This window comes from Bidens hawaiensis, unplaced genomic scaffold (assembly GCF_021521415.1).
Source record: "Bidens hawaiensis isolate Kalapana, Puna unplaced genomic scaffold, B.hawaiensis_p1.1 tig00030479_1, whole genome shotgun sequence".
NCBI lineage: Eukaryota > Viridiplantae > Streptophyta > Magnoliopsida > Asterales > Asteraceae > Bidens > Bidens hawaiensis.
The window spans coordinates 151,516-167,359 of record NW_027505181.1 but is presented as its reverse complement, the minus strand read 5'-3'; the positions used below and the strand labels follow the sequence as shown (position 1 = coordinate 167,359).

The 15,844-nt window shown below is 37.6% G+C and overlaps 1 pseudogene; it reads right to left on the bottom strand.

Moving 5' to 3' along the window:
• Positions 1–890: 890 nt before the first annotated feature.
• LOC143611294 (TMV resistance protein N-like) lies at positions 891–4,331 on the bottom strand (annotated as a pseudogene).
• Positions 4,332–15,844: the final 11,513 nt, after the last annotated feature.

The following is a 15,844-nucleotide window of genomic DNA, read 5'->3' as shown; positions in this document are numbered from 1 at the left end:
TAATAGAGGTTTTGAGTTATATTTCATCTATAATACATCGAGGAATGATTCAATAATCGTTTGTATGCATTTTTCGTTTTGACAAGTTATATCAATTCGTTCTTGAGTGGGTTGATCTGAACGGTAATTTTATTTAAAAAGGTTTAATCGGTAAATAAAATAACATTTAGTTCAAAGGATACACATATTGTACTAGTTTAACACAGTTCCAGTGATATCGAAGAGCATTCGCCCACCACAAACAATTAGATGCGTACCTGAATAAACAAAACTGCAATATTCACGAATTAAAATCCGGATTCTCTCTGCCCTTTTTGTCAGCATATGATGTAAGTGTTTCATAAAGGGGCAATATATAGTGGTTTATTTATATAAAAAAAGTTTTGATTATGGTAACTTTTCTATGCATGGTTGATTATGGACGAGCCAAAAATCTACTTAAAGCAAATTAGTCCAACAGGAAAAAATAAATGGAAGCTACAATAACAAGATGCTCTTCACATCCTTTGCTTAGTCAACCCGCTTGCTTCAGTTAACCAGTCCACCCAAACCAGCTAGGAAACCAAAAATATTATTCCATAAAAGATGAACGTCAATGTTTAAAAACACAAATCATTACAAATCATCACAAATACTCCTAACTGGTCAAAGAAAACACAATTTAAAAGTCAAAGCTGGCTATTATTACTCGATTAAGGCTCTAGAATTTTTGGCTAAAAAAACAACTAAATAAGTTCAAATGGGGTAAAATCACCAACAGAAAGTAAATCCCTGTCACATACTACAAAATATAAATCAAAAACTTAAATATTCAAAGATTTGATGCTTAATACTTCTTGTTGAATCCAAATCATTCCTTGGAATACTCATGTTATGATTACCTATCTTATTCACAGCTCTACATAGATGTCCTCAGAGATTTCTGTCATAGATGTAAAACCACATGACTCAAGTTGTCCCCTGGACCCATAAATACGCAGACCTTTCAATTGATAAATGCTCTGTGGAAGACGACTTATGCCCGCACCGTCTATATCTAACACCTTCAAACATTCTAAGCGCCCAAATTCCTCTGGCAAGTTCTCAACCAGAACACAAAGGTGAAGATCTAAATATTTCAAACAATTCATCTTACATATACTGTTCGGGATATCTCGTAAGGATTTACAACCCGTTAGGTCTAACACCTCTAAACTCTCTAATATGCCCAAATCCTTTGGTAGTTGCTTAAGAAGCTGACAATATTTAAGTTCAAGAGATTTCAAATGTTTCAACATGCAAATGCTATCCGGAAGATAGCTTATCTCTTTCATCCTTAAACATAGCTTCTCTAGACTTTCTAACCTGTACAGATCCTTTGGCACTTCCGGAATAGGGCCTTTAAGTGTAAGCTTTCCTAAACCTTGTAAACCACAAATGCTTGCTGAAAAAGACTCAAGATTTGTGCAAGCACATAGACCAAAAGAAAGAAGCTTCTCAAGATTTCCACTCGATGAGGGTAGAGCTTCATCATATTCACATCAAAACTGAAACTTTGGCAAATTACTGTTGGGATGCAGTGGGCATATATCTAGGGACTTTCCTATTAGTTCTAACCTGGCTAAAGAATCAAGACTAGGTAACGCATTCCGTTTATCAACAAAAAGATCTGTAAACCTCAAGCAACCTCTTAAGTTTATGTAGACAAGCTTCTTTAGACATCCCATTGGAGCTTGAATTTCTTGAAGATATTCACATCCACCAAGGTATAACTCCTCGAGTTGTGGAGTCATCCCAAGGTTAAGGCTACTCACCTTAGAGTAACTAATGTCGATGAATTTTAGTTTGGCACATTCATGGAGCATGTGGAATTCCACAAAGTGAGAACAAGATTTAATGTTTCTAGATGTGGGGTCATCCTAAGGTCAAAGATTTTCAACTTTGACCAACAGAGGTTAAGGTATTTCAGCTTATCAAAAACCTAGCATAAGAAGAAATAAGATAGACGAATATTTGCTGTAACGACGAAAATATATCAAAATAAGGCATTATGTAAAGCAATTAAACAAATAAAATTCTACCTTTGTTTCCCCTCCTTTCCAGAGTTCAGAAATATTGCTCCAACTCATTTGAAGGTTAACAAGCTTCTTTGCTCTAAACGTTTTAGGTAAAGACGAAAAAGGGTATCGATCCCAACATAGAGAACATAAAGCATCTGGCAGGAACTCGCTAACTTCATCATCATACGAGTCTCTGAATCTAATATCCACATAAAGAAATCTAAGTTCCTCCATCTTTCTAAGACCGTTCATAATAAGTGCTGAATGGAGATCCGTATTTTTCAGTTTTATACATTTTGTTTCTTCGGTACCCTATAATTAAAAAGAAAAATCTGACACTAAAATTTATAGCAAATGAAAATGTTCTAGTATCCACCATTCATATAAACTTGAAACTTACCGATTCATCAACTAATATATCTTCAATTTCCTTTTTAATCCATAACCGACTATGTCTGCTAGGCTCATTAGGATGCAAACACCGAACAATGTTCCAGCCCATTTCTTCTATATGGTCATGGAAGTCCAAACCGTATCTACTCGAAATAGTAATCAAAGACTTCTGTTCAAGAACACTTAAACCAATTTGAGCATTAAATCCACAACTTTCAAGTATTCTGATTGCTTTGTCTTTCGATTCCCCTTTCAATATGCAAATAACATCTAGAAAATTTCTTTTTGATCATTCTCTAGACCATCGTAGCTTATTTCCAATGTTTTTAAAGTTTTATCTAATGGAATTGTTTTTAGCCTTTCTATGGTATCTACCCATTCAGGCTCACTTCTACAACAAAGATGTGAACCCAAGACTTTGACTGTTAAAGGAAGACCAGAAGCATAATGTACAATTTTTCTAGAGAGATCTTCAAACCCTTGATTTGGAGTCTCTCTCTTAAATGCATATCTGCTGAAGAGACAAATTGCTTCCTCATGTGATAACAAATTAACATTGTGAATAAAGTTGACCCCGTGTGCTTTCAACACCTGTTCATCTCTTGTTGTGATGATGATTCTACTTCCTGGCTTAAACCAAGTAAGCTCGCCAGCTAACGCCTCAAGCTGGTCAATATCATCCACATCATCTAGAACAATAAGAGCCTTTGTACTGGGCATCATCCTTTTCATCATATTTTTTCCATCAAAAACACTTGTTACCTCAATGCTTTGATGACTTAATACATCTTTAAGGATCTTCTTTTGCAATTCCTTCAAACCAGAGCCATTTGAGACTTCTCTGACATTCTCAACAAAGCTTTTACCTTCAAACCTAACGGATATTAGATCAAAAACCGCTCTCGCCAAAGTGGTCTTCCCGCCACCTCCCATCCCCTTGATCCCTATCACACGAACAACTTCAGAACCAGTTTCTAAAGATGAAACTACACTCGTTACTCGGGTCTGCATGCCTACTAACTTCTCATCAATGCTCGAATTAATGAAACTTAGCTTCAGCAAAATTTCTTGAACAATTCGTTGGATAAATTTAGCTTCATGCCTATGAGTAAATAAAGATTTAACTAGATTGCATCAATGTCCGAATCAAGTGTAGGTTACATAGAAAAGAAGGGAAGAATAAAAGACGATTACCCATTAAAAGTGGTCTTCAACTCCATCCCAGCGAGACCGGCTGCTTCTTTGAGAGCATTTCTCCATCTTCGAACATCATCATCATTTTCCTGTTTGTTAAAGTGCAAAGCCTTCTTAGTATCAACAAAATTTAACACATACAAGTACTAAAAATTTGAATAAAAAGCTTGTGGTATTCTAAAACACAAATCTTTCACTGAACAGTACAAAAAGAACCAATACAGATACAATTATACACATGCTGTGATAAAGATGTTACCGGATCTATCATGACACTGTTCAATAAAGAAGATCTGCTGCAGCAAAGTGCATGAATAGAACAAAGACGATCGAGAGGAAGAGCTAAGTTCCGACTGCCCTTTACATGTTTAGAAAAGGCTTCCCCAACTGCCCCAGTCTGATGGCGAACTTCGGTAGGTTCCACATCAAAGAAGATGGGGTAAGCGGTCTGCTTTCTGACACTCCATGATTTTTACAAGCTCCATGATGAAGAGGCGTAGTTCTTGGAGAAAACAATTATGTGAATTCTCGAGCCTTCAATGGATTTTACGAGTTGGTCACTAATCCTTTCCCCTTTCTGGATTATATCTTTGTAAGTTATAATGATCAACAAAGTTCTTACGGGTGTCTTCACCCCTAAAACTTAAAAAGACATCATACTCGAAGTTCTTTTGTAAGGGAGGTAGATGCTGAAGTAGAAGCCATTGCTTGAAAGATCAAATGAAACGAAATCTTCTATGTTTGTGCCAACTGATAATTGTTTGGAAAACCTTTACAATATGGGCTGCGCTAGGGAATCCCAAACACCCCCTAAAATTATTGATTACAAGTGTAGTTTCATACAACTCTAAACAATCATTTGACACAACTCCAGTAAATAAAGTTCTCTCCATCTTTCTTCTTCTTATCTTCTAGAAAATAAACCAAACACTCCAAGATCCGAGATCTAGGTTAACCACTAGTGATTTCCGCTAGCCAGTGTGGTCCAGATTGTCTCAAGAACTTTGTTGTTAGATCCGTCACGGGACCTGCAATTGGTATCAGAACGGGTTTGAATCAACTGATTCAACTTTGTTATTGATATTCGGTTTCTAATTCCACGATTACCCAAACCGAGACGTTAATTTCTTGAGAAACCTGTTGAAGTTTTGAAAATAAAGTTTGAAGATCTTGAAAATAAAGTTGGAAATAATCGAGCTTGAGGTTCGTCTTGGAGTCGTAGATCTGGAATCAGCCGATTTTGAGGTTCGTTTTATGGTTTTTGTGAAAATTTTATGGGTTTTTGATGATGAATATTTGGTGTGGGTATGGTTTGTGGCTACCAAAACCCAGATCTGAGATGGCCGGCCCCCTACCTCCGGTGGCAGTGGCGTTACATCTGGTGGCCGGTTGTGTAGGACGTAAGAGGTGGTTGTAGGAAGAATAGTGATGGCGGCGGTGACCGGTGGCTGTCGAGTTGGGTTGGTGAACGGTGACCTATGATGGTAAGACAACTGCCAGAACAAGGTCTTTCCGTAGGAAGCGACGCCCGTAATGTTGTTGGTGGTTGTTGAATGGTGGTGGCTGGAACAAGGTTCTTCGGTGAAGGTTATTTGACAGAGGACGTCCGTGACCGTGTAATGGTGGTTTATAGATGGTTGTCGGTGACCACTGATGACGATGATGAGCTGCTGCCTGCTAGAATGTTATCGTTTTCGGGCGAACGACCTCAGGTGTGTATGAAATAAGTTACGTGGCAGCTAGGTCATCCGGGGTTTGGAGAGTAAATGGTCAGAGCAATTTTCCAGCGATCGGGTTTTCCGGTTTGGAGTCACCGGTGACTCTTAATGGGACTGGTTAAGGGATAATGGTAGGTATTTGAATTTTATTTTTTTTGTCCAATCATTTTGGTGGACATTATTGGCCACACATTCTTGAGGTGACAATACTAGTGATGTTGGAATTGGAGCCATGCGAGATAAATTTATTTGGGCTACTTTTGTGGGATGCTTTTTAAAGAAAATAGTGTTTTCGGGTTGACCGACGAAGTTGGAATCAATCGGTTTTTCATCATTATTGGACCGTGTTCAAAGCATATTATTTATATGTTATTTTTAAGGCGTTTGAGAATTGGATCCCGAAAACGTGGACTACGAGCATCCGAGATGCATATTTGTTAAGGTGATAATTTTTGAACAAGTTGGATTTAATAGGGAATTAAATTGTTTAAGCTCCCAACCTGAAAATGTGGGATACGAGTTTCTGGGATACTTATTTATTAGGGGTGAGTTACTTAAATAATTTCATTCACGGAAATAATAAGCTTTGTCATTTGATCGTTGTCCCCGGTATTTCGTCAAGCTCTTCTGAACCTATATTGCTAAAGATCCGAGATGGATAAAGAAACGAGAACGTCTTCATGAATGAATTAGGTGGATCATACCTTGAGGGGGTGATTGTAGAAGCCTCGGTTATCTGGATGATTTGCGAAATTGGGAGATACGGTTCGACGATGTTTTGAGATCACAAGTCAAGGGGGTGATTGTAAGGCCAAAAAGTTGTGACTTGCGATATCAAAGTATGAAACCAGTTATATATTTATGGTCAAGAAAATAAAGTGGGCGGGAAATCTGGATACAAGACGAGAACTTCGACACGCGTTTAAATTTAACGGGAAATCTTCTAGAATGTTAAAATGTAAATACACTTTAATTTCAATTTTAAAGTAGCTTGAAACTCTAAGGGCTGATCTTGTAAATTATTCATAATATTTTTTTAAAAAAAATAAACCTCCAGCCCAACCCCACCGTCCCTTCCCTCTGTCACGTTTTTCCGACGACCTGCCGGAATCCGGCGGCCGTCCGGCGAGCCTAAACAGCCCTTAATCATCGCCCTTTGACCAATTAATTTCTTGTAACGTGTTTAAACCTTGTTAAGAAATGATAATCAGTATACTAATTAAGTTATAAACGGTTATACCCGTCAAGCTAGCCGCGAGACTGCCGGATAACGGCCCAAAGACAATTAACTCCAATTATACACCATACGACTCAATTACTTGTATAAATAGGATCCTTAAATAAGACTAAACTCGTTCACAACCTTCCTTTCATCTGATAAACTCTTAATATATACAAATTAATCCGACAAGATTCATTCCGGCCAAACCTTTGTTCTCCATCAATCTGTAACATCTCCAGGTAATGTTTATATGTATTTGTTTCGTCTTTAACCATAGAACAAAACCCCTAACATAGATGGGGCAAACAAGGGACGAATCTGTCGAATTAAATCTTAGGGTTTTGATTAAGATGATGAACTTTTGATTGTGTTTATAAACATTCTTTTCTGGTCCCTTAACAAATGAGATACTTTGTGTGATGGTTGATTCATGTTACTTCCAACCACAAGATCTGGGTTCGAATCCAGGCTTGTGTAATGTTTATTTTCTTTTTAAGAACATGTGTATTAATAAAAAAACAAAATAAATGTTTTTAAATAGTTATAATAATAAATTCAATAAAAGTAGTTTTTAAATTAAAATAAATATAATTTGTAATAATCATATTTCACCTAAAAACTGATTTTCGTTAAAACCAATAAAAACTAAATTATATCTTCGTTATGTTATTTACTTTAAATCGTTAAAAATTGAAGTTTACAAATTTCGACTACGTTAGATTTAATCCATTAACTTTAAAGTTCATTAACCTTTAATTCATTACATGTAGTTCACTAAACCTTGTTTCGTAAACTTTAATTCGTTTTCCCATAAATAAAATACCGTTAAAGCTAGAGTATAATTCGTTGATTTATTTTTAATAGCATAATTAACTTTGCGAAATAAAACCCGTACCTTGTAAATAACATAAGACTTTTAATAACATTATTTTAATATTTAAATAATATAAATCATTAAAATACCGGTAAAGACAAAAAAATAATATTACAATAAAAAAATGCCTTAAATTAATAAAATATATGATGTAATAATATTTAAATTGTTTACGTTTTTAGTTCAATTTTGATAAAGTTAACATAAATTATATTTGACGCTTTAACTATCCCGAATCCGTTATAAACCCTTTCTATCATGTCTAGCTCGATCATTTCGATTAGATTTTTATTTTATTTTCATTTTTCTATATACTTTATAATTAGGGTAAATCGTCGGCACTCATCGTGAAACTAACTAGCTTGTTTCAACCATCCACCCGTTGACATTTTCCCATATTCCAAGTGAGTTTTCATAACCCCTTTTTACTTTTACATGTTTTTAGGTGTAGCACGTCCAAACTTGGTTTTCTTGTGTCAAACTAAAATTCACATGCGTGTCTTGTATGTATTTGTTTTGTATCATATTGCTTGTAAACTATGTGATTATGTTCTAGTTGTTTACTGTTTTTGTTGGTGGAGACTCATACTCATAGTGGGAGGGTCCGACGGGACGTACCTGCGCCGTCCATTTGTTAATGGCGGTATCATACGCATACTCATAGCGGGAGGGTCCGACGGGGCGTACCTGCACGTCCATTTTTAAATGGCGGTATCATTATTCTATACTCCAAGTAGCGCGGCGAACGGGGGTTCCTTAGTAGATTTGACTTTTGTCAAGCAAACGGGAATATGAAGTATTTACTTTTCTTTGCTTTATGATTTAGGCAATACATCTTGACTTGTGAATTTTACACTTTTCGTATTATATATATATATATATATATGCAAAAACTATATGAATTCTCACCAACATTATTGTTGACGAAATATATTATTTTTAACGTGCTGCAGGTTTAGGTTTAAGGATTGAAGAATAGAATAGTTGGACCATTAGGTTACAAGAGATGAAATTCAAAGTTTATTGTATTAATATTTGATTGTGTATTTGTGATGTATTGAAATGAATTAAATATAATTATTGTCGCTTAAATAGCGTTACGAGCTTATGAGTGATCTGTACGTCACACCCAGGCGTATTCCGCTTTAGCCGAGGTGTTACATGGATAAAGAAGCGATAACGTCTTCATTATTGAATTAGGTGGAGCATACCTTGAGGGGGTGATTGAAGAAGCTCCAGTTTATCAGGTTGATTTGCGAAAATGCGAGACACAGTTTGATAATGTTTTGATATCATAAGTAAAGGGGTGATTGTAATGCAAAAATGTGACTTGCGATATCAAAGTACGAAACCCGTTGTATATTGTTAGGCCCCGTTTTATATAGTTAGTCTTTTGTATTTATTAAGTTATGTATTTGGGCCGATAGGTCATTTTGTACATTGTTGGGCCACGGTCCATTGTAAAGAAGCCCATTGGGCATTAGAAGTGCTTTACTACTCATGCATGCTTCCCTATAAATAGGAAGCATGCTATGAGAAGTAAGGTTGTTGAAGTTTGATATACATATAGAACACCTTTTGAAAACTTTCTCTCTCGGCTCTCTCTCTCACTCACTCTCCTTTCCTTAACCGAAAATAAACTCAAGATCCGAGACCTCTTGGTTGCTTAATGTGATTTCCTCTAGCACTAAGTTAGGTTGATCCAAAGACGTTGTTAGATCCACCCGAATAGGGACCTACAATTGGTATCAGAGCTTCGGCTCACTAGTTGAGGGTTTTTGGATCACAACCTTGGGTTTTGATCTTGAAAAGAAGAAAATAAGTGTTTAAGTGTTCTTGACAAAGAAAATTATCAAAAATACAAAAACAATTGGAAAAAACTTCATAAAATGTCTTAGAATGTGTTCTTGGTGAAAGTCTCAATTGTTCAAAGTGGTGTTTACGGGTTTCAAGTTTGTTGGATTGATAAGTAAAAAATTTTGCTTCGCTCAAGCATTGTACCAAACGTCGTACTTGTGCTGACAAAAGTGGGTGAAACAGATCCCAAGGAAGATTTGCTTTCAGAAAGAAAAGGACCCTTTCGCTTCGCTTAAGAATCCTTTCACTTCGCTTGGAATTCTTTCGCTTCGCTTGGATTGTTTCGCTTCGCTTGGAATCCTTTCGCTTCGCTTGAAGCTGTTTCGTTTCGCTTGAAGCTGTTTGTGCGAAAAAGTTGATTGTTTTGAAAATTAAGCTTTGTTGAAGGCTTATACCATGGCTAGTACTGATTCAGAATTATTGAAGGGTTATTTGTTGTTGGAAAATCAAGTGGGAACACCTCAAAAACCTCCTAAGTTTATGACCTTAGATGATAACTTTATTGATTTTAAATGGAGGTTCATGAATTTCATCTCATTAACTGAAACTGATTTGATGAGATGTTTTGAAGAGGGTCCTCATGCTCCAGTAACTCGCACTGATGCTAGGGAACAACCTAAGGCACCTGAAAATTATGATCAAGATAATATGGATAAGTTAGCACAAGACAAGAAAGCACTTCTATTGTTGACAGTTTGTCTTTCAAATGAAATCACAGAGACTCTACGAGAACACAGAAGTGCCAAGGGATTATGGGAAGCTCTTGTTGAGATGGTTGAAGGAAATGCTGAAATTAGAGAAAACAAGAAAGCGCTGCTAAAGGAAGAATTCAACATGTTCAACCATCGTCAAGGAGAAGCTATGCTAGACTTAGTGAAAAGGTTTGAGAAACTCATGGTAAAAGTAAGAGCTACAGGTGTTAACATTCCCAACTCTGAGGTGAATCACAAGTTGATGAACTCTTTGCCTTACAGTTGGAGTGTAAACACAATAACTATCAAGAGAACCACCAATCTGAATGAGATGACAAATGGTGAATTGATATCCACTATCAAATCATTTGAAATGGATGAACAAATGAGGATGAACAATCACATGAATTCTCTGAATCAAGCCGGAGTAGGTACTACATCTTCAAGTGTGCCAACAGCTTTTGTCAGCAAAACTCAACAAAATGTATATCCTGTGACCAATCCTAAGTACTCACCAAGTGTTCCTTCACAATCAACAGCATTTATCTCCACCGGCAACCCATCAACTCCATCCAGTGCAAGTTCGTTTCAAAAAGCAGTTGACAGTGCAGTTGCTCAAGCTCTAAAGGCACATGGAATTTATGCAACAAAACCTCAAGCAAACAAGCCCTCCAGCTATTGTGAAGCCATTCCCATGCTAAATGATTCAAATGTGACACTTGTTAAAGCCTTTCTGTCTTGTCATGAAGAGCTATTGCAAGGGAATCTGTTACCGGCTCAGTTTGAGATTGGTGATTTGAAAGACATCAATCAAAAGGATCTTGAGAAAATGGACATCAAGTACCAGATGGCCATGGCTGTGCAAAGGGCCACAAACTTCATCAAAACCTACGGAAAAGACAGCTTTAATGATTCTGATCGAAAGCGAGTTGGTTTTGACAAGAGCAAGCTTCGATGCTACAATTGTACAGAAATGGGTCATTTTTCCAGGGAGTGCACAAATCCTCCCAAACCAGAAAACGATATTCATGTGACAGAAGTAACTGATGAAGAGAATGCGAAAGCTGCTGGAAAGAGGCCTGAGGAACAAAAGGCAAACAACTCAGCTCCACGAATCGGGAGTCGTCCACACAAGGGCAGCTCAAGCTCAAACTCAAGAGCCCTTGTCTCTCAAACAGAGGTCCATACTAGCATGGATTGGGACGAACAGTTTCAAGAGCTGCAGAATCCACTGAATATGGCTGGCATGGCTTTCACTGCAAACAATGAAACCTCTTCATCTTCTGCTGACGGTTCAAGTGCATCACACCTTGATGAGGTAAAACGAAATCTTTGCACGGATGCGTGTGTTAACAAGGTTACATACTATAGATACTTACATGACGAAGTTTTGAAAGAAAATGCAAAACTTCGTCAGTTGAACACTGAATATGTAAAAGCTGATAAGATCTACATTGAAAAGATCAAAACTCATCACTATGATGTAGCTAATCTTAGACTTGAATTTTTTTGAGAAAAACATAATGTCATTTATTATAAGGACATAATTAATGATTTAAAAGAAGAAATTAAGAAATTAAAACTCAAAGTTCTGATAAGAAAGAAAAGGAAAAACAAGTCGAAAGGTTTGAGGCATCATCTGAAAAATTAGATGATTTTATTGGAGCCCAGAGAAGCACTGAAGTTAAAGCGGGGTTGGGGTACGACTACACTGCCATACAACCACCATTCAATGATAACTACACCAGTTTGCCCCACTTTAGCTATAATACTTCTCCTGATGAAGAAATGGCATACGGTGTTGGTAGAATACCAAAACCTGTGACATTTATTCCCGCAGCATCTCAAACTGTTGCTCCAATCCAATCATTTGATAAATCTAACGTCAATGTGTCTTGTGAAGCAGGTGATATAAACAATGGTGATTGTGGGAAAGTTAATCAGGGTTTTAAGAAAAATGGAGGATTAGAACCACGTTTTGAGTCGTGTGTGGGTCTAACAAAAAGCATTAATAACCCTGTCTGTAACAAAGTTTGTGAATCCATGTTAGAATGTTTAATGTCGGAATCAAAACTGTATTTTGTGAAACCACTAGTGAAGACAATTGTAATAATGTATGTAATGAATGTGAATGTTCTTCGTCTGATTCTGAGTGTGAAACAGTTTTTGATGAAACAAAGAAGCTAAAGTTAATGTACAGACAAGTTCTAGTTGCTCGTCAACTGATCGTGATTTTGAGGACCTAAGAAAACATGAAATTGTCTTTGAAAATGAAAAACCAAGCACGTCGTGTAATTATGTGCCTTCAAAGAAAACTTCATTTTCACAAAATACTACTAATAGTAACAGTTCTCAATTTTATGATCAATTTGATAGTACCTATTACTACTCTGGTCATAAACCTAGGCAGTCAAATTACTTTGCATCTAATCATTCAAATGTGTTCACAGATAAAGGTTATCAATACTTTAACTCTACCACATCACCTCACCCCACATATTTCAGTAATCAACATGTCTATGCTTGTAACAAAAGAAAATGTTGTTTTGTATGTGGAAATCCGTCTCATCTTGCGAGACACTGCAAGAACTGGCATAAGCAACAAAGAGACACTAAAAATAAGTTTGGTCAGACATTTACTGAGTTAAATGTTCAACCTAAGAAAATGTCTTATCAAACTTGTACCTCAGCCAGTAAGACGGATTCAAGAATTAAAAGAACCAACAAACCCAAGAAACCCTTCTGGTAAACACAAAGAGAAAGGAAGTGGTTAGCCAAAGGGGCAGAAGCTGAAAACCCTAAAAACCCTCTAAACCGTTTTCCAAAGCAAACACAGAAGACGTGATAATCAAATCCAAACCAAAACGAAGGCAATCAAGAAAACCTTTTCAGAACCGAGGGAATCTAACATAAGTTCCTCGAGTGATTGCACTTCAGATTCAGATTCACCAAAAGATTACATTTTTAAGAATCATAAAATAAGATTGGGTGATTTTTTGTTTGCTTTTCCCGAGATGAGTTTGTCCTTCAATTACATTTTTATTTATTTTAATTTAACTTGTTAAAAAATGGTTTAGTGATAGAGGGATGAAGAAATTTGTATTATAAGAGTTTAGGGATGACTAAAGAAGGGAAAGCCAGGGAGCGTAGAAGGCAAGATCTAGGACCGGTGAAGTTCATAAAGGATACAGATGGGCATGTACTGGTCAAGGAGCAGGACATCAAGCTAAGATGGCAAACCTACTTCCACAATCTTTTTAACAATGGGAGAGCTTACCAAGAAGAATATGATAACACAAACTTTCAACGACAACAATCGAATAACTGCTACTGCCGACGGATCACAGAGAAGAGGTGAAGGATGCACTTAGGAGGATGGGAAGGTCTAAGGCGGTTGGCCCAGACAACATACCCATCGAGGTGTGGAAGTGTCTGGGGGAGGAAGGAGTCATGTGGTTAACTACTCTGTTCAATAGTATTCTCAAATCAGGTAAGATGCCAGACCAGTGGAGGAGCAACGTTGTAGTTCCTATCTATAAGAACAAAGGAGACGCCCAATGTTGTGGTAACTACCGAGGAATCAAACTACTAAGTCATACTATGAAGCTATGGGAAAGAGTGATTGAGGTTAGACTTAGACGAGAAACTCAGGTTACGGTCAACCAATTTGGCTTCATGCCGGGGCGTTCCACCACAGAGGCAATACACCTTATAAGAAGATTAATGGAAAAGTATAGGGAGAAGAAGCGTGATCTACATATGGTGTTTATTGACCTAGAAAAGGCCTACGACAGTGTGCCACGACAGGTGCTCTGGGAGTGCTTGGAGGGTAGGAGAGTGCCCAGGAAATACATAGAGATAATTATAGATATGTATATCAGGAGTGAAACAAGTGTCCGTGCGCCAGTGGGGGATACTGATTTCTTTCCTGTAGAGGTAGGTCTTCACCAGGGGTCAGCGTTGAGCCCGTTTCTTTTTGCAGTAGTCTTGGATGAGTTGTCAAAGTCGATTCAGGGGACTCTCCCGTGGTGCATGATGTTCGCAGACGATATTGTGTTACTTGCTGAGAAAAAACAAGATCTAAACATGAGGCTTGAGGAGTGGCGAACAACCTTAGAGACAAAAGGTTTAAAGATTAGCCGATCTAAGACGGAGTACCTCCACTGTGATTTTGGTGGGATAAACGACAATGAAGACGCACAGATCACAATTGAAGGGCAGGTGGTCCCGCAGGTAACGAAGTTCAAGTATTTAGGATCATTTGTACAGAGCGATGGGAAATTAGACAGTGATGTGACCCACCGAGTTCAGGTAGGATGGTGTAGATGGAAAGCAGCCACAGGTATATTGTGCGACAAGAGTTTCCCGATTAAACTAAAGGGAAAATTCTATAGGGTGGCAGTTAGACCTGCAATGCTATATGGAACAGATTGTTGGGCCATCAAGAAGGCACAAGTGCGGAAGATGGAGGTAGCAGAAATGAGAATGCTACGTTGGATGTGTGGGCACACAAGGCTAGACCGAATAAGAAACGTTGTGTTTCGCGAGAGATTAGGGGTGGCGAACATAGCAGACAAGATAAGAGAGTGGAGATTGAGATGGTTTGGACATGTAAAGAGAAGACAGACGATGAATCCTGTTAGATCCATAGAAAACATTACTATAGAGGGGAGGAGGGGTAGAGGACGACCGAAATTGACTTGGGATGAGAGGATTAGGCATGATTTGATAGACCTAAGCCTCTCCGAGGACATGGTTGAGGATAGGAATTCGTGGAGAAGTAGAATTAAAGTTAAGGATTTTTAGAGAGAATTGAATACCTTAGAGCTTAGACTTAACTTATTTAGGTCACATACCATAATGGTATTTCCCTTACATATATTATTATTATTATAATTATTATTAGCTTTTATATAGCTGTTAAACTGTGATCTTATTATTAATATTATTATAATTAGTAGTAGTTTTTATATAACTGTTAAACTTTGATTTCCTTTATTTTGCTTCATACACATGTACTTAGAGCCGAGGGTCTCTCTGGAAGCCACCTCTTTATTCCTTTGGATAGAGGTACGGTGTGCCTACATCCCACCCTCCCCAGACCCTACTTATAGCTTTGCTGTCTGTGGGATTTTACTGGGCATGATTGATATGATTGATTGAGTTTGTCTCGGGGCCCTTCTACAAACTAGCTGCTCATGTATGTAGGGTCAGCCTGGAAGGCCTGTCAACAGTATTTGGTACTTGGACAGTGGCTGTACCCGACATATGATTGGAGATGAGTCCCTGTTGTTTGACATAAAACCTTTCGATGGTGGACATGTTTCCTTTGCTGGTGACATAGGAGGAGGAATCACGAAACAAGGCAAGGTCTCAAATGGCACACTGACCTTCGACGAAGTCAATCTTGTGGAACAACTCAACCACAACTTACTCAGTGTCTCTCAAATCTGCGATAAGAAATTTTCAACTCTTTTCACTGAAAATGGATGTCTAATTCTTAAACCAGGCTTTAAAGTGCCTGAAGAGTGGATTATGTTGCGTACTCCGAGACACAATGACACTTATATTCTGGACATGAGAAGCAATTATTCCATGCGGACTACTTCTTGTTTGATGTCCAAGGCCTCGGAGAACGACTCATCTTTATGGCATCGTCGTCTAGGGCATGTCAACTTTAAGAACTTGAACAAGTTGGTTAAAGGTGACCATGTGAGGGGCTTGCCCGTAAAATCTTTTCATTGTGCTGAAAAATGTTTATCTTGCTCTAAGTGCAAACAACACAAACTTCCTCACCGCCCTAAGACTGTCAATTCCATAAACTCCACTCTTCAACTGCTGCATATGGATCTTTT